Source organism: Mesocricetus auratus, unplaced genomic scaffold (assembly GCF_017639785.1).
Source record: "Mesocricetus auratus isolate SY011 unplaced genomic scaffold, BCM_Maur_2.0 Super-Scaffold_100013, whole genome shotgun sequence".
NCBI lineage: Eukaryota > Metazoa > Chordata > Mammalia > Rodentia > Cricetidae > Mesocricetus > Mesocricetus auratus.
In genome coordinates this window covers 71,650,845-71,670,676 of record NW_024429196.1, presented here as the reverse complement: position 1 = coordinate 71,670,676, position 19,832 = coordinate 71,650,845, and the positions used below count along the sequence as shown (strand labels likewise).

General features: G+C 47.8%; 1 protein-coding gene across 8 annotated transcripts in view; it reads left to right on the top strand.

Moving 5' to 3' along the window:
- The first annotated feature begins 18,826 nt into the window (after positions 1-18,826).
- Sema4d (semaphorin 4D) overlaps positions 18,827-19,832 on the top strand; it is a 107,369-nt gene continuing 106,363 nt past the window's right edge. For 4 of the 8 annotated variants that reach the window (XM_040755969.1, XM_040755964.1, XM_040755967.1 and 1 more), the window contains exon 1: positions 18,828-19,026. The gene's annotated coding sequence lies outside the window, so the exon portion shown is untranslated. Of the gene's footprint in view, positions 19,027-19,832 lie in introns of all 8 variants that reach the window. The other 4 variants (XM_013110616.3, XM_013110618.3, XM_005066304.4 and 1 more) reach the window with 2 other exon arrangements.

Genomic DNA, 19,832 nt, shown 5'->3' with positions numbered 1-19,832 from the left:
ACGGCCCCCAGATAAAAAGCATGTGTTCAAGCAGGGCCTTCAAAGAGGTGCAGTTCCTCCCAAGGCCTCAAGGAGTCAGTGTGCAAGGTATTCGGGACCCTGAAATGTCTTTGGGGACAAAACCCCAAAAACCAAAACAAGGTCCTTCATTCATTTTGTGAACAACTCAGGCTGTCCCCTTAGTTATCACTAAGGGGCAAAAGACAGGAAAAAAGAAAGGACACACCCTCACACAGGTTGGCAACAGTCCCATACCAGTAAATGAACGCAAAAAGAAGGAAATGCAAGCACCGTAAGAAAAATAAAACCGTAAAACACCTAGGTTAGCCCCCAAAACAGAGTCAGCAAGATTGCACATTGCCTGCTGCCAATGCTGATGACCTGAGTTCAATCCCCAAGCCTCACAGAGTGGAATCCCATGCCCCCACGTCCTAATTACACCGGTGTGCGATGGCATGCATGTAAGAGCAAGCATGTACTCATGTGTGCACATACACACTAAATAAATAAACGAAAATGTAACTTAAAATTAACCCTACTGTTAAAGTTAAAGCAATACTTACTTGAAGTTCGTTTGTGAGGGAGACCTGTACCCCTGAACCCCATGCAGTAGCCTCACAAAGATCTCTGGACCTTGAGGATGGAATACAATAGAAGGGTATGGCCTATGGATGGGGCTTCCTGTCTGGGCCATAACAGCCTATGCTGAAGACCCGCGCTGTCTTTCCTGGGAAACGCATTTAAGCAAGGGCCCCTGTGCCCCTCCCTCATGGGCTTCATTCCCGTGCAGCTTTCCACTGCCTTCTTTATTTGGTGGGTGGAGTTATGTCTGCAACAAACAAAACAAAAGCAGTTTAGGCCAAGTATGGAGGCTCACACCTGCAGTCTCAGCACTCAGGAAGCTCGGCAGGAGACCTGAGCTGGTTGCCTGCTCAGACTGTATAGGAAGACCCTGTCTCAAAAGCCCTCTCCCCTCCCCCACCAGATACATTATAGGGTGGGATGACTATCAGCAATGATGAGTTTCATATTTCTAAACAAAAAAGTTTTAAATAATTATTTGCCGGGCAATAATGGTACATGCCTTTAATCCCAGCACTCAGGAGGCACAGACAGGCTGATCTCTGTGAGTTCGAGGCCAACCTGGTCTACAAAGTGAGTTCCAGAACAGCCAGGACTATTACATGGAGAAACCCTGTCTCGAAAATACCAAAAAAAATATTTATTTACTCTCTGTCTCTGTCTGTCTCTTTCTCTCTGTCTCTCTCTGTATCTGTGTATGTGTGTGTATACATCAATGCAGGTGCCGTAGGAGGACAAAGTTGTCAAATCTTTGCAGAGCCAGAGTTCCAGGCACTTGTGAGCCACAGGATGAAGATGCTGAGAATTAAACTACACATATCTGCAAGGGCAGCATATGCTGTTAGCTGCTGAACCATCCTTCCTCCCCCAAACAGAAGACATTTTAATGTTTCTGTCACAAAGAAATAATAAATGTTTAAGGTAATAAATATGCTGTGGACCCCGGTTTGATTATTGTTCAATGTATGTCCTGAATCAATATGTCATACAGTACCCTATAATTATGCACAATTGTATGTCAATCACTCCTCCACAAAACCAAGCAAACAAAACCAAGATAGCTAATACCATATTATATTACATTACATTAACGTCTTGGGGATGGGGAGAGAGCTTAGCCAGTGAGGAGCTCACTTCGCAGACATGGATACCTGGGTTTGGTGTCCAGATCCCTTATAAAGAGCTAGTGGTCATGACACACACTTGTAATATCAGCGTGGTGGAGATAGAGATAGGAGAGTTGCTGGGCTTTGGTCAGCAGCCTAGCCAAACTGACAAGCCCCAGGCCAATGAGAGACCCTGTCTCAAAAACCAAGGTGGACAGCCCCTGAAAATTGGTACCCATGGTTGATCTCTGGCCTGCACACACACACAGGCGCGCACACACACACAGGCGCACACACACACCTGATTGGCCACCCCTCAGCCCTAATGCCATTAGCACCTGGCTGTGGGACTCTTCAGACCTCTTCCTTTAATGAAGGAGGAACGGCAGCTTTCTGCACACAGGATGGGCTCCTAATGGGAGCCACTGCCCACATCAAATGCCTTCGAGAACAGTCTTTTCCTTCCAGTGCTGGTGAGTGGTGTCTGTAGCCTTCCAATCTGAGCTCAGAGTATTTGCGGTTGAAAAGAAAGGCTGGGGCTGGAGGTCATTCATTAAACATTGCTCTGCTGTAGAAAAAGAACATTTTGAGGGTGTGAGAATGCCCCTGCCCCATGTCTCACCATTGTTTCTGTGTTACCTATCATGGGCATGGGTGGAAAAAAAAACAGCGTTTTTTTTTCTGAATTCAATATTACATAAGAAGATTCCCTTATAGAATCCTGCAGGCCAAACCCCTGACCACACTCAGAGTGGCTGAAGCTCTTTCATCCTCTCTCTAGCTGAGAGAGTTTCCTCTGAGCTCTTGCAAGTGATGGATTGAACAGATTGTGACAACAGATGGGGAAAAATAACCATCTGATTGTGACACGATGCCAAGAAATAGAGACGATGAACAATAATTAGAAGCCATACTCAGCCAGAGCAGACAGTACCAAAATGGCAAGCATGGGCCTGGGGAGAGAGCTCAGCGAACGCTAGCGATGTAAGCATGAGAGTGTGAGTTCAGATTCCCAGCAAGCACCCGTGCAAAAGTGACTCCTGGAAATGTGAACCTGCAATCTCAGCTCTGGGGGCTGGGGTACCAAGGCAGGAGGATCCCTGGGGCTTGGTGGCCAGTCACTTAGCTCCATCATCATGTTCCAGGTCCAGTGTGAGGTTCTGTGTAAGAGAAAAGAAGCTAGAAGGTTTGGAGACATGGATAAGGTTCTTGCTGGTCAAGCATGAGGCCTGGATTTGGATTCCCAGCACCTGTTTAAAAGCTAGATATGATGGCATGTGCCTGTGATCCCTGCCCTGGGGGTTCAGGAGCAGAGACCAAAATGTTGCTGACCAGCCTCAAAAAATTAGGTGATTAAGACACTCGACACTGACCTCTGTCCTGTACAGTGCCTACATAGGCCCTGGCTTAGAGTTTCTATCCCTGTGATGAAACACCATGGCCAAAAGCAAGTTGGGGAGGAAAGGGTTTATTCTGCCTAGACTTCCACACTGCAGCCCATCACTGAAAGAAGTCAGGGCAGGAACTCAAACAGGGCAGGTACCTGGAGGCAGGAGCTCATGCAAAGGCCATGAGGGTGCTGTTTAACTGGCTTGCTTCCTCTGGCTTGCTCAACCTGCTTTCTTATAAAACGAGGACCATCAGTCCAGGGATGGCCCCACCTACAACAGGCTGGGCCCTCCCCCATTGATCACTAATTAAGAAAATGCCCCACAGGCTTTGTCTATGGTCCTGTCTTATAGAGATTCTTTTCTCAATTGAGGTTCCCTCCTCTCAGATGACTTTAATTTGTGTCAAGTTGACATAAAACTATCCATCATAGCTATTCACATAGAGAAAACACACACACACACTCACACACACACATACACACACTCACACACACTCACACACGCGCACACACTCACACACACATACACACACTCACACACACGCACACTCACACACACTCACACTCACACACTCACACACTCACAGACACACACTCACACACACGCACACACTCACACACTCACACACTCACACACACTCACACACATTCACACACACTCACAGACACACACTCACACACACTCATACACACACTCACACACTCACACACATACACACACTCACACACTCACACACACACTCACACTCACACACACGCACACTCATACACTCACACACACTCATACACTCACACACACATACACACTCACACACACGCACACACACTCACACACACTCACACACACGCACGCACACACACTCACACACACTCATACACTCACACACACACGAGTCACACACACATACACACACACTCATACACTCACACACACACACACACACACACACACACACACACACGAGTCACAGAGACAGCAATGAGCAGATGAGAAATGCCTGGCTGTGCTGTCTTGATGGGGACCAGGCAGAGGCGGGGCACCAGAGGTGTCTGCTGTACTGGAAACCTTTGTCCCTCCGAGGTTGTCTGCTCTAGTCACTGTCCATTCAGTGTGGTGGCTTTTAAATGATGGAATACAGTATCTAACCTGCGTGGCCTCTAGTAGGGGCTTACTTGGAAAATAGTACCTGTGGTCACCATTAGGAAGCCGAAGTGAGGTGACTGCCCCGGTGGCCTGTAAATGACTCCTTATAGTTGGGATTTTGACTGTTCCCTCAAAGGCCCACATCTTGAACACTTGGTTCCTATGATGCTACTGGTGGTGGTGGGATCCTTAGGAGGTGGAGTCTAGCGGGAGGAAGTTAGATCATTAGGTGTGGTGATTTGAATGAGGATGGACTCTGGGGGCCCATATAGTTGAATACTTGGTTCCCAGTTGGGGGAGTTGTTTGGGAAGGATTAGAAGATGTGGCCTCATTGGAGGAGGTGTGTCAGAGTGGCACTGGGGGTGGACTTTGAGGCTTCAAAAAGTCCACACCAGCCAGGTGGTGGCGGCGCATGCCTTTGATCCTAGCACTCGGGAGGCAGAGGTAGGTCGATCTCTGTGAGTTCCAGGCCAGCCTAATCTACAGAGCCAGTTCCAGGACAGCCTCCAAAGCTACAGAGAAACCCTGTCTTGAAAAAATAAAAATAAAAACCCACATTATTCCTAGTTAGTTTGCTCTCTCTCTGTCTCTGTCTCTCCCTCCCTCCCTCCCTCCCTCCCTCCCTCCCTCCCTCCCTCCCTCCCTCCCTCCCTCCCTCCCTCCCTCCCTCTCTCTCTCTCTCTCTCTGCCCCTTACTTGTGGATGAAGATGCCAGCTCTCAGCTACTGCCCCAGTGCCACGACTGCCTGCCTGCTGCCATGCCCCCACCCTATGTTGCCCGTGGAGATTCATTCCCTGCACTGTAAACCCCAAATAAATTCCTTCTCTAAGTTGCCTTGGCCATGCTGTCTTAGCACAGCAGCAATAGGAAAGTAACTAAGACATAGGGGGTGTGGTCTGAAAGCCACCTCCCATCTCTCTCTGCATGGGGTTTCTCTGAGGTGGGCAGGTCTCCTGCTCCTGCACAATACTGAGCAACCATGGACTAAAATCTCTGAAACCATGAACAAAAAAATAACCCTTGCATCCCTAGAAGTTATCTCAAACATTTCATCACAGTATCAGAACTCTGATGAACACCTTCTAAACTCTCAAAGATTAACAGGAAAGTCCTTGGTTGAGGTGCTTGTGGCCCTAAGAGTGAGCTGAGGAGGGAGAGGGGCTGAGATCACCCACTCAGAGCTGTGACATGGGAACACCAAGGACAAACAGAGGATGCCTCTCTTGGCTTGTCCGATCTTGGAGCCTGAGACACATCTTGCTAGAGTATGATTGAGGGTTACAATCAAATAAACAGACCTCCAGTTTCATCTGGCAGGTACACACCTTGAGTCATTAAGTAGTATTAGGAGTGTTTAATATAATTATAAACACAGGAACAAGGCCATCTATGTCATGTCTAAGGGACACACAGAAACCAAGAAAACAAACTGAAAAATTCTTATTTTAAGATCCCTGAACTCGGAGAGACACTTCTACTTGCCGTGCAAGCGTGAGGACCTGACTTCAGTCCCCAGAACCCATGTACAAAATAAATAAATAACCCTGGGCACAGCAGTGCACTTCAGTTCTGTCTTGGACTGGTGTTTGTGGGGATGCAGTCAGGACCAGCCAATCAGCCCCAGGTCTGCTCCTGAGTGGGGGTGTGCAGATTAGGGAGAGGCTAGCAGTAGACATTATAGGAAAGACGGAGACATAGGATAGTGTTAGGAGGGCAGTTTCAGTACATACTGAATGTGCCTCTGTTCATTCGTGCATCAATCTAAAGTAACCAACCAAAGATGGGGACAATGGCAGAAGACTTCTATTATCACGTATAAAGGGCAAACAGCAATTGCTTCCCTTAATCCTAAAGACATTCCGTATCTGCATGTACTACTTGGTCATCAGTGCTTCATGGCTGCAGGTATCGCCTAGACTTCAGGATGAGTGTAAACTTGCCTGGGCCCAAGTCTATTGTTATTTAGATAGGAGCCATTCACCACGGAGGCCAGGGCATCCTGTAGTTAGTTGTTAAGCTAATATCTTAAAGACAATAGGAGTGATTTTGAGCTCTCTGAACTCAGGGCAAGATAGAATGGACTTCCATATATGGGTTCTGACAATTCCCCCTTCTTAAATTAATAAAATAACACCTGTGCTTCTGCAACAGGGCAGATGGCTGTGCCTTCTTAGGTTATCTCCGTCATTCTGCCAGAGCTTACCCGTCCTTGGACCACACATTCGTGTGTGACGCGTCTTAGGTCCTGGAGGCAAGAAGATCTTACCTGTCCCAGACTATCAACCCCTGTAACAAAGGTTAGGGGGCAGTGCACAGCTCGATGCCATGCACCTCTGAGCCAGCTTTTCAATGAGAGTTCACGAGCAAGCTTGATAATGCTAAGCAACATATGCACTGTTACAGCTACAACAAGCTCCTGCGAAAGGAGAGAACAGATCAAGTTAAAGGGGCCGTTTGAAATTGGTGTGGGATGTCTCCAGTAACTTTGGCTCTATCAAAGTCTAAATCTGCCTTTCTAATCACATTGTGCCCAAAGACTCATAAACATCACATCAAATTCCTGTCAGAATGAGCTCTGACCACTTACACATCCATAAATCCTTACATAGCACAGCAAATGTCAATTACAAATGTCAATATTTCTAGTATGATTAGTAACAATAGACATACAAATTGACTGGGTTACAATTCTCATAATTCCAGCCGGGCGTTGGTGGCGCACGCCTTTAATCCCAGCACTTGGGAGGCAGAGGCAGGTGGATCTCTGTGAGTTTGAGGCTAGCCTGGTCTACAGAGTGAGTTCCAGGACAGCCTCCAAAACAATACAGAGAAACCCTGTCTCGAAAAAACCAAAGAAAAAAAAAAAAAACAATTCTCATAATTCCAATTCGATCAAAGGACAATAAAATGCTTTCATGACAGGTGGAGTATAAATAACTCCACTATTCTGAACTTTTTCCTTTTCCCTATCTAAATTCCAATGCTCTGCTGCTTGAAAAGTTCAAAAATAAGTTTGAGATATCACAGTTCTTTTTTTTTTTCCCGAGACAGGGTTTCTCTGTGGCTTTGGAGGCTTTCCTGGAACTAGCTCTTGTAGACCAGGCTGGTCTCGAACTCACAGAGATCTACCTGCTTCTGCTTCTCAAGTGCTGGGATTAAAGGTGTGTGCCACCATCGCCCAGCTAAGATATCACAGTTCTTGAATGTTAACTATAAAACTTTTGACCATGTCCTGTTCAAATACTGAAGAGGGGCTTTTGCCACACATCACATCCATAATAGTTTAATTGTTCTAAATGAGTCTTTTTTTTCCCCAAAGGTAAAAACTGGCAAAACGAGTTCTGTGTTTCAAAGTGTGGTGTGGATAAACTGTCATTCAGTCCTTGGTCAGCTCCAGGATGAGAACTCACAGGTCTGGGAAGTCGATGTAGCAGGCTTGTTGAGAAACTGGAAATCTCGAACCAACTATTTCCTTTCTTTCTTAGACTGTAAAATCGATGACATCAGGGGGTCAGGAACACAGGTTCGGCAGGTCTCACTGGCTTGGGCAGGCTCCCAAGGTCTTAGTCCGGTTTTCCTCTGCTCCACACATCTCACCAAAAAGTCTGGTAATCACCGAGCCTCGTTTTTTTCCTTCTAGAAAACACAAACATGCCCTCGACCCCATATTAGGACAGGAACAGGCCTTTCCATTGCCTGGCGCATGGATTTTTCCACTTGACTTGAGCGCAAGTTGCTCGAATTCTATCATGCCAGAATCTGTCTGAGACAGATTGCTTGCTGGCATCCACATTAAAAAAATTTAAATGAAGAGTGCATGATTTAATGTGACATGTGGAGACTGGGGGCACAACTCCCCTCTCCTTATTTTATGAAGTTGCGTTTTCAAGGATCTATGAGCACACTCTACGATTCCTTGTCCTTGAGGATTATAAGGAATACCCATTTTGTGATCAATTTTCCATTGAACACAAAATTGCTGAAATGCTTTACTTGTATATCCAGATCCATTGTCTGTTTTTATCACTTTTGGAACTCCCATGTAAGTGAAACATTTTAGACAGTGACTTATCACACGTTTAGTGGCTTCTCCGGTTTGTGCAGTGGCCCTTAAGAAGCCTGAATATGTATCAACTGTCATGTGTACATATTTTAATTTGCCAAATTCTGCAATATGAGTAATATCCATTTGCCATAAATGATTAGGAAGTGGGCCTGGAGAATTTATTCCTAAATTAGTTACAGGTAAATATTGTGGGCAGATATCACATTGCTTGACAATTTGACGAGCAGTCTCTCTAATTAAACCAAATTGCTTTCTTAGACTTCTACTATTTTGATGATGAAAGTTGTGTGACTGCTGAACTAATTCTACCTGGGATAAAACAGCCATTTTTGTTAATCTATCCGATGACTCGTTCCCTTCAGCCAGGAAGGTTTGAATGAGTTCATATATGACCACAAAGCTCTATGACTTTCTTTGATGAAGGGCACTCTGAATTTGCTCAAACAGTATTCCAACCTGGTCATTACTAGTTCTGATGTACAGAACTATCTCTATCACTTAAAGAGCCTTAAAGACATAATGACTATCAGTATACAAATTAAATGAATCATTCACAAGAAGCAGAAAAACCATTGCAACAGCTTGTAACTCAACTATCTGAACTGAAACTGGAGAAGTTTGTTCTACATATTCTTTGCCATCAGTAACATAGGCTGCTTTTCCATCAGAAGAACCATCAGTAAAAACTAACATAGCATTTTTTACAGGATTACTCCTTACAATTTTAGGGAATATAAAAGGATGCATTAGCACAAATTATAACAGTCTATGAGCTGGGAACTACCAATTTTCCCCAAAATTGAGCAAAAGCAAATGCCCATGAATCACTGTTTTGAAACAACCAATCAACTTGTTGTTTAGTATAAGGAACATGTATTACACTTGGTTCTCTGCCAAAATATATCCTAGACTCCATTCAGCATCTCTGTACCATACAAGCTACTGTTTCAAAATAAGGATTTAACACTTCAGCTGTGGTAACTGTTAAGTGCAACCATAACAATGCTCCCTTTGCCATAATACAGAAGTTGGACTGTGCTGCACGGGAAGAACATAAGCCTCCCATGGCTTTGTATTGTCAATATAGCGTGTCTGCTGATGCTGGATTGCATTCTCCAGCTGTAGGAGAACTTGTCTATCCTCTTTAGTTAGCTGTCTAGGTGAATTGGGATCACTACTTCTTTTAGAATATTACTTAAAGGTTTCAGATCACCAGTAGATGCTTTTAAAAAAGGACGTAACCATTGAATATTTCCCAATAACTTCTGAAAATCAAAGATCACAAGCTATCTTTTGTAATTTCTAATTTTTGAGGCTTAATTTTTTTAGTATATAACATATGTCCCAAATACTGGTAAGGCGGCTGTCTTTGTACCTTTTCAGGGGCAATTGCTAACCCTGCTCTGGCAAGGTTCTGCTGCAGATGTCCATATGCTGCAAGCAAAACCTCTTCACTCTTATGGGCAAGCAAGATATCATCCACAAAATGAACAATATAGACCTGCGTAAATTCATTCCTAATAATTTGTATAGCTTGAGCCACAAACTTCTGGCACAATGTTGCACTATTAGCCATGCCCTGGGGCAAGACCTTCCAGTGGTACCTCCTTATGGGTTCCTTACAATTAACTCATGGAACACTAAACGTGAGTCTATGACAGTCTTGAGGAGTCAAAGGGATGGTGTAAAAACAATCCTGTAAGTCTACAATGATCTTATAAGTATCCTTTGTTATAGCTGCGGAAACAGGCAACCCTGGCTGTAAAGCTCCCATTAACTGTGTGGTCTCATTAACCTTCCTCAAATCTTGTATCAGTCTCCATTCCCCGACTTCTTTTTAATCACAAAAATAGGAGAATTCCCTGGGGAATTATAAGACACAATATGACCACTCTCTAGCTATTCCTGAACTAACTGCTGAGCAGCTTGTATTTTTAATTCTGATAGAGGCCACTGATCTATCCATACTGATTCATCACTTTTCTATGCAATAGGTCTGTATGGAGTGCAGGTTTCTCAGTGACCTCTGCTAAAAACACCCTAATCCTGCTCTGGGATGTCTCTCAGTAGACAAGATAGGATCAGCTCTCCCCTCATTCTCCTTGCCTAGTCCTTGATTGGGCAACAATCCCTGCTGGAACATCTGATTAGTAACAACTGCATTGGGGCTATACAAATACAAGTCCCATACTCCCATTCAGGGCATAACATCTGGGCCCCACAAATTTACAGGTAAATGAGGAACAATGAATGTCTGAAAAGTCCTTTCATGACCTTCTTCATCCCTCCAAACAAGTTCATTGCTACTCTGTCAGGATTCTGAGTTGATCAATTTCTTTTTCTTTTTTTTTTTTTAAAGCAAGGTTTAATGATTATTCATCCAAACATAAGAGGAACCCCGTCTGGCTAGCAGCCCTTAGAGGGAGTGAAGTTCCCTGTCTCCTGCTAGGTTTTATTATTATTTTTATTTTTTTATATTTTATTTATTGTGTATACAGTCTTCTGCCTGCATGCCAGCGAAGGGCACCAGATCTCATTCAAGGTGGTTATGAGCCACCATGTGGTTGCTGGGAATTGAACTCAGGACCTCTGGAAGAAAACAGCCAGTGCTCTTAACCGCCGAGCCATCTCTCCAGCCCGAGTTGATCAATTTCTTGCAGCTGTGCAGTGGTCACCGTCTTTGGCCATGTTGAAGGCTATTGACTGGCTCTAATAACTGATCTGTCTGTGTCTATGTCTAGGAGACTGGAAAAGGCTCCGCTATTTATATACAAGGTGATTTCTGGGCGCTGTGACTGATGGCTTGTACCCAATAGGCGTCAGATGAACCAAACCCAGACTTTTCTCTCTTATCTCTCTTAACCTGGTTCTTCATTTTTACTTGGGAGTAAAATCAATTGAGCGAGTCTTTGGCCTGACTTTACCACTGAAATTCCATTTGGAGAATGAGTCATAACCTTTATTTCTCCATCAAAATCAGCATCAGTGACTCCAGAAGCAACAAAAGTTCCCTACATAGTTGTGCTACTTCTTCCTAATAGCAATCCTACCGTGCGACTTGGCAAAGGACCATAAACACCAGTGGGCAGTGCTAACATCCCCATCTCTGGAGTTAAAACCGCATTGGAGGTACCAAAGGTCCAGTCGGGCACCTCCTGCCATGGCTCTGCAGAGGTCCTGAACAGATTTCCCTTTGGGGGAAACTGCTGCTGAATGGCCCCATAGATTTGTCCCAGGGTCTGAAGTAGGTCCCCTAAGTAGTTTCCCTGCCAAGGATTCCCCTGGGCATCTTTCTTAGATTTATGTTCATTCACCCAGTACTTTCCCCTTCTGCATCACCACTCCTGGCTTTTTTAGTTTGTTTGTTTTTCGAGACAGGGTTTCTCTGTATTGTTTCGGAGGCTGTTCTGGAAGTCACTATGTAGACCAAGCTGGCCTCGAACTCACAGAGATCCGCCTGCCTCTGCCTCCCGAGTGCTAGGATTAAAGGTGTATGCCACCCACACCCGGTCACTCTTGGCTTTTTATGGGAATTCTGAGACTTGAATTTGGGTCCTTATGCTTGCAAGACAAGTGTTTTACTGATTGATCCATCTCCCCAGCTTGGCAGGTGGTGTTTTCATCAAAACATACCATTTCCCCTACTGCATCAAGGGAGTTAAAACCTGGCATTGCTCGAATGCCTCTGCTCACATGTGTGGAAAGTCTTGATTGAAGAGAAGCTATCTCAGAGATCATCCAGCACAGAGGGCAAGCAGAGACTGCAGATTCTGGCACTCCAGATTACCAGGCCCCCTTGCGCGTCACAGACAGAAGAGAAACCATAGGATGTGAGGATGACAACAAGGCCTTCCAATTACTTGCCCTCTTCAAATGATGTTGTAACCACAGGATTCAGATTTGCAGGCCCTCCTGGTCTCAGGCAGTGCCCTGTCTCCCCACAAAGGCTGCTGAATCCACCCACTGAGGCCACTCTGTGCTCCCACAGAGGGACTTAGCACATCCCTGGTCAGCCTCATTGGTTGTTTTTGCCCTGAAGCTTCCAGTGCATACATGCCACACTGGTGGGTGCCTCCTGTTATATGCTTGGAGTTTAGGAAAAAATAAAAATAAACATGCTAGTAGAAAGCCTGTATGGAAAGCTCAAATGGTTAGGTCCAAGCTCTTTCTAGAAGTTGCCAGGCGGTGTAGGATAACATCAGGGGTCATAGTCCCTCCTCTGTAAAAATGAGGGCAGCATAACCCTGCTCATGGTGTTTCTGTTGGACAACTGCAGCCTTGTATTGCTGGGGCAAGAGGTCAGCCTGGGAGCAGCATCTTCCCACCAGAAACAAGTGTGTGTGCATATGTGTGTGTGTACATATATGCATATAGCTTGTGGAGGCCAAGAGGACAACTTTGGTTTCATTCATCAGGTTCCTTCTGCCTCATTTTTGGAGACAGGGTCTCTCACAGGCCTGGAACTTGTCAAGTAGGCTAGGTTGGCCGGCCATCAAGCCCCCAAACACCTTCACAGTCCTGGGAATATAAACCTTTAAAAAAATGGGTTTTGGGGGGTTAACTGAACTATCACCCAGCTCTCAGTGGGATATTTTTTCAAAGATTTATTTTATTGTTTTATTGTGTGTGACGGGGGGGGAGGGAGGGCTCTCGGGAAGAGCCGAGAGGGCTCCTAACTGTTGAGACATCTCTCCCCCACCCACGCTGGATTTTTGATATTTTCTATAATAATCAAAATCTAAAGTATGGAGCAGGTCCTCTATTGAGATATGGAGTCAGACATGCCACTCTTTTTATTTTAATTGTTTTAACAAATATGCTTCCCTGTACTCTCTTGCTCCGTAGTATTTTCTGGCCATGCGAGATAGTTTCCCAGAGTGGTTGCATCATTTCGCACTCAAAGCAAAGACAGGTCTTAGCTGCTCCACATCCTTACCAATGCTGGAGGTTTAAATTTTAATTTAATATAGTTTTTGAGACCTAGTCTCACTCTGTAGCCAAGGCTGGCCTTGAACTAGTGGTGATTCTCCTCCCTCAGCCTCTCCACATGCTGAGATTACAGGCGTGAGCTGCTTAGTTTCGGATATCCTGATCTGTGAGTATGTTTCTGCTTTTTCTGTAACAGCATGGGAGACACCACCACAGTGTAATTAGCAGTTTTCTAATCATTTGCTGACATCCATTTTCCCCTTCCTCAATACAAGTGACTTTTATCTGGTCACATACTCACTCAGCTGGTGATGGGGTTGCCAGACTTTGTTCACTAGAAGAGTCTTGCAACACAGAGAGAATCTGAGCAGTCAACACAACACTGCCAGTTGTCTTGAGCAGGGAAGAACGAAGCAACCTCTAAACAGAATGAGAGCCAATTAGAGGAAAAGGGGAGAGAGTTATCGAGTCAGGAAGCATCCCTAGCAGTGGTGATCTCACTGCACCTGGGGAACCGTTGGACGTCGCTGAACCAGTAGATGTGGCATCAAAGAGTCCTGCTTGAGGGACAGTCACACAAATATCACGTGAGAAGTTAGAGATCAAAGATCCCCCTCCTTTAGCAAAACGTAACGAGGAGTTAGTTGGGTGTGGCTCTGAGTCTACAATTGTCTAGAGTGCACGAGGCCCTAGGGTCCACATAGGAAATGTCATCCCTGATCAGGTGATGTTGGCAGGAGTCATCCACATTGGATGGTTGAGTAGAAGAATTACAGTTAGCCAACACCCTCCCCCAAGTCTGAGGGAACTTGGCAGGAGAGGGTGCAGAAGGAACATAAAAGCCAGAGGGCAGGGAGGAGAGCTGTGAAAAGACATTCCCTGGACATAACACGGCCATCGCACTCAGGAAGTCCCTGCAGTTATAGCTTCTGGCACATGACCTGTACAAAACTAAGCTAACAAGCTCAGTCAGCATCCCAGCTGGTAGCACTAATTGGACTTGCTGGGTTTAAAAAAAAAGAGAGACAGACGGTGGTGGTACATGACTTTAATTCCAGCACCCAGGATGCAGAGGCAGGCAGATCTCTGTGAGTTTGAGGACAGCCTAGTCTACAGAGTTTCGGGGCAGTCAGAGCTGTTACATAGAGAAACCCTATATCAAACACACACACACACATACACACACAGAGAGAGAGAGAGAGAGAGGGAGAGAGAGACAGAGACAGAGAGACAGAGAGACAAAGACAGAGAGAGACAGAGAGAACATGAGGATGGGAGCTATCTAGGAGGAAGGGGGCAGTGATGGGTATGATTAAGACTGTATATGAAATTGTCAAAGAATAAACACATAGTCTTATAAGTTGGATATCTTTTCTATAACTTTTAACAGAGAGGAGGGTTTCTTCCTAGGATCCATGCAGACACAAAATCATATAGTCACATCTGTCGTATGTTTAATGTTTAATGTCAATCAGTGGGAATCATAGTGGTTTCCATATGTCAGTTACCACCAGACATGAATAGTGGGTAGTTTACTGTGACCTCAGAACAGTGACTTGCTGGTCCTATTGCTTCTGAGGAAGTGAAGAGACCACACTTAGCAACAATTGGAAAACTAGTTTTCTTTGAGCATTGGGATGTCTGCAGGCTTTACCTGACTAAAGAAACACCAAACATACCTCAGAGAAGAGAGAAAAACACCCAGAAGCAATTTTAGTCCAAGTTGGCATAAGCTCCAATGTGTGACGAGAGATGTCGGGGTGATATCCTAGCTGCTGAATAGAGTGGGAGACACTTAGCTCTGCTGGGATGTGTTGGGAGGAAGTGACAACAGTTGTCAGACAATAGGCAAAAACAATAATTGCAGGGAGGCCCCATGGCTCTGGCAGCTGATGGCAGCAGCAGGTCTCCTTGAAGGTCAAAAGAGGCAGGGGTAAGGTGACTTTTGCTAAGAGCCTTCTGTCTTGTCTCATCTTGGAAGTCACTCACTCAGTTCTGCGGTTTGCACTGGAGCAAGCAAGGCACAGCCCCTTTGGAAGATGACAAAGGACAGCTCTGCGACTGTGCCATTTGCTCAGGGACGTGGGAAGTACTGCAGTAAGAGTGTGCTGAAGGCTAGATTATAGCCCTGAAGCCCATTCAGAACTAACCTGACAGCCGGGAGGCAGGGAGCAGAAAACAAGCTTACCATCAACAGTAGCTCAGCAGGTCCCCTCTTATACCCTGCTGCAGGGGTAACTCTAAGAGTCCCAGTGCATGGGCTGTAGGGAAAGGGTCCTTCATGGCTTGGGGGAGGGGGAGGGGCAGGGGAGCATCTGGAGGCCTCAGAGGTGCCCCAGGGTTGATGGACACTTCGTTCAGAGAGGCTGTCCAGGAAAGGCTGATTCTGGGGGTGTGTGGGGACAAGGCAGGGACCTTGGAGGTAAAATAACTGAGATGGTGTCCCATCCTGCAGATCACATTCAAAAGACCTCTACTCAGGCACTGGGGAGACACAGTGCTTGCCTTAGGAGAAGAGAAACTGGGGTTCCACCCCCAGAACCCATGCTAAAACCATTTAACAAATCTGGTGTGGTTTATGTGCTTGTGATCCCAGGCTGGGGAAGCAGAGATAAGGGAATCCTTTGGGGCTCTTTGGGGCTCACCAGCTGGCCTACCTGGCCTACTCTGAAAGCTACAAGCCAGTAAGAGACCCAGTCTCAAACAACAACAAATACACATGGATGGTGCCTGAGGAATGACACTCAAGGTTGTCCTCTGCCTCCATATACAGGCATACCCACAGCTCCACAGCCACATTATCCCCTTCCCACACAGACACCTCATATTTTCTGAAGCAGATGTCAATCATTGCATGCAGTGGGGTAGCGGTGAGGAGTGGGGGTAGGGTTGGAAGCAGGGGACAGGCAGCACTTCTCTGTTCAGTGTGAGAACCCTGTTAACCATACTGACCCACTCTCCTGGGGTGGAAATCCCCCATTTGGTTGGCTGGACACAACCCTCAGCCAGCCTTAGGCACCTCCTGCTTCACCCTGTGAGGCAGAAGCCTGGAAGCCCAAGGCTCTGCACAGCTGCTCTGAGAATGGTTCAAGCCCAGTCTGTTGCGTGCCACTGAAGCTACCATATTTGAAAGTCTTCCTCATGTGAGGTTCAAATCTCATCTCTGGAGTTAGCTTGCTCCTCTGGACACAGAGGATGCCAATGTTCAGAAAGATGCAGAAAAATGTCTCATAGCCTCACCTAAGTGTCTAAGTGCTCAGTGTTTCTGGACAAACAATATGCTTGAAGTTAGTTAGAGGGGAGCGGAAGCTGGTTAGAGTAGATAAGATGCAGGCTTGGGTTCGTTCTGTGATCTTGCACATATATTCAAAAGGTGCAAAGATGAACTGTTTGGTTGGAGAGCTCACTCAGCAGAGTGGTCTCGCACAGGGTTGGGTTCCCAGCACCCATGCAGAGTAGTTCGCAAGCACCTGAAACGCTAACTCCAGGGGTCCCTTTGGGTCTCTGCAGGCGCTGCATGGATGTGGTGGACATAAAGACATGCAGGCAAAACACACACATGCATAACATAAAAACAAATCTCAAAAACCCGGAAATCTAACAGCAATAAAAAGACAGACTAGAATTGGGGGCTAGAGTCGTGGACTCCAGGACAAGCTCACAAGCGCACGGGGGTCTCTGCTGAGCTCCAGGCTGCCCTCTTTCCTCCAGCTGCAGCACCCTCTGGCAGGTTCCCTCCTGCACAGACAGCATGTGTGTCTGAGGGCAGGCTCCCGTGGGGGCAGTCAGATCACTCAGGCTCTCTCTCACTGGGTGCAAAGCCACTCTCTCGTTTAATTTGCACCCTTGTGTCTGGTTCTTCTGTTCATGATCCTACAGGGTCCTCCTGCTCTAGGCAATTGGCATCTTTATGGATCCCACTGAGTGTGTTGTACACAGGAATTTTCCAGGCTGGAGGCTTCTAGTGTGTCCCCCGCCCCACCCACCCTCAAGCGAGGGGGCAATAGTCCAGATGTGCACCTCCTGTGAAGAATAAAGGGGGGTCCCTTCCATCTCTGGAGCATTTCCATTTATGTGTGTGTCTACACCCTAGATGTATCTTCCTGGGATACAGGATGCTGTTAAATGAGCCTAGGACTAACCTGTTCCTGCTATGCTGTGACCCAGCCAGGACAAAGACAGGGGTGCACAGACACTCAGAACAGGAAGAGATTGGAGAGGCCTTCTCCTTTCTCCTTCCTTGTGATGGTTCCATCACTGAACTGGGGCACAGGCCTCTACAAGCTGTACCTGCTGTTCTCTCTCTGGCCATGTTCCTGCAGCACTCCCCAACGCTGTCCTCCTGTTTCTCTCATGGAGCAACAGAGAACTGAGGACCAGGGTCAACCTGGAAACAAAGAAAGAAATGAAGAATCAAGCTGATGTGAGTCACGATCCTGACAACCCACACTGCCCAGTCGGTTCTACTCTTTCCACCTATTGGAGGCTTGTTCTGCTCTCTGTGTCAGGCATAGAGAGGCAGGCAGATCCCAGAGAAGCTTCCTGACCTATCCTCCAGGAGGCACTGGGTTTTAATGCTGTCTGCTCCCTGCCCTCCCAATTGGACCAATCCTGCTGAAAGCCCCTAAGGGACTTCTGTAATTTGGGAAGACTGGTCCTGACTCTCATTTCTGGGGTACCTAGGACAGGTTCATTTAGGAACTGGGTTTCTTTTTGTGGGGACTGTGTCTCTGGGCAGCACTTCCCACCTGGCCAGTTACTGGGTGAACAAAGGGTCACTTCTCCTTCCAAGGGCAGAATAGGGCCTAGGCTGTGGATACAAAGTGTGTGTGTGTGTGTGTTGTGTTGTGTGTGTGTGTGTGTAGGTATATCTGTGTCATGAGGTCAAAACTTGCTGTTGTTCCTTGGGTGCTGTCCACTTAGTTTTCCGAGGCTGGGTCTTGTACTAGAATTTGGGACTGACTGAGACAAGCATGCTGGGGAGCGAGCAGAGCCCGCCCCCCCTCCCCTTCACTGGGGTTACAAGAGAACACCAAGATTTGGGGCTTTTTAATATGGATTCTGGGGCACCAACCTCATCAAACAGGTTAAGGACCTAGTAATGCCCCTAGCCTCTGTACCAACTTTGGGAGGCCAGAATTAGTTAGAAATGCATCTCACTGGGAGCTACATACAGGCACTCCTCAAGAGCCAGCACTGGTGGCCCCAGAGTCTGAGGTGCAGGAGACTTTGGGGACCTAGAGGGACAAGGTGGTGGGTCATTAAGAGACTAAAAGGAAGGGAAATCTTCTCTTCCCTCTCTTTTCTTTCAAGAGACCAGGCTAAGGTAGGAAAAAGCCTCTGCCCCAGGATCACGGGTAGGGCGGGGTGAGGGATGGAAGGAAGAGAAATAGAGAGGAAGAGGGAGGGGACAGGAGGGGAGACAGGAGAGGGAGTGGGGAAGGTGAAGACAGGGGCGGAGCGTGAGAGGGCAAGGAGGGAGGGAGGGAGAGAGGTTGGGGTGAGAGGAGGGAGGAGGAAGAAGGGGGGAGGGGCGAGGGGAGGGAAGAGACGAGAGGGGGAGGGGAGGAGGCGGGAAGGGAGGGAGAGGGGGTGGGGCCTGCGCGCTCGCCCCGCGCCCTCGGTCCCCACGCCGGCCTCCGCGCCCTCTCGTGCTGCGGCATCTCCGCGCTGCCCGGCCTCCCAGCAGCAACCTCCCCCTCGCCGTCGCCTGTCCTTGCTGCCACCATCGCTGCCGCCATTCTTGGCGCGGAGCTGGCCCCGCCGGGCCCCGCCGAGAGCCGCCGCTGGTCGGACGCGAGCTTCAGGTAAGCCACTGGGCCGGCGAGGGAGGAGCGCGCGCGGGGCTGGGCAGGTGCGTGGGGTGCCGGGAGCCCCCACAGTCAACCTAGGGAACCCTGTTAGAACCCCTCCTGCGACTCCTCGGGGCCCCCAGGACTCCTCCGAGCTTCCTCCCCAGATCCTCCCACACCGCTACGACCCGGTCTGCATTCCCACCTGGATGCCTCCGGACTCCCTCTGCGTTTGCATCCGGATCCTCCGGATCCCCTCTGATTCCCACCCCGATACCTCAGGCCCCCCTCTACGTTTCCGCCGCGTCTCCTGGACCCTCTCTGCAGTCTCCTCTCAGCCCGGATCCCTCCCCGGCCTCCTCTCCCCGGCTCCCGCCGGGCCCTGGCAGGCAGGTGGCTGCTCTGGAGCAAGGACGCTGGATGCACAGCCAATCGCGACTTGCCCGGCCAGGCCCTGCGCGCTGGGACCCCCGGGTGCTTGCCCTTTTGGGCCGCGCCTGCCAGGTCAGGCCCGGTGCCCCTAGCCGGGCTCCCAGCCCCGGCCTAACCGGCTTCTATTTCGGTCTCCCAGGCCTTGGCTTGGGTGCACCGGATGTGGCGCGGTGCACTCAGACAGGTGCGGCTCACAGGGCCGCTGCTGTAGGGTCGCCACCACCGGGCAGTGGGCGCTGCAAGGCTGTGGCTTCCTGGAAGATTCGGGCTACGTTATTCTAGAAACGCCCGGAACCACAAGCTTTAGCTGGGGCTGCACCTGTTGCTGGCGCCCGGTGATTTGCAGGGGATTGGTTCTGTTGGGGCTCTGCCAGTCACGGCGTGAAAAA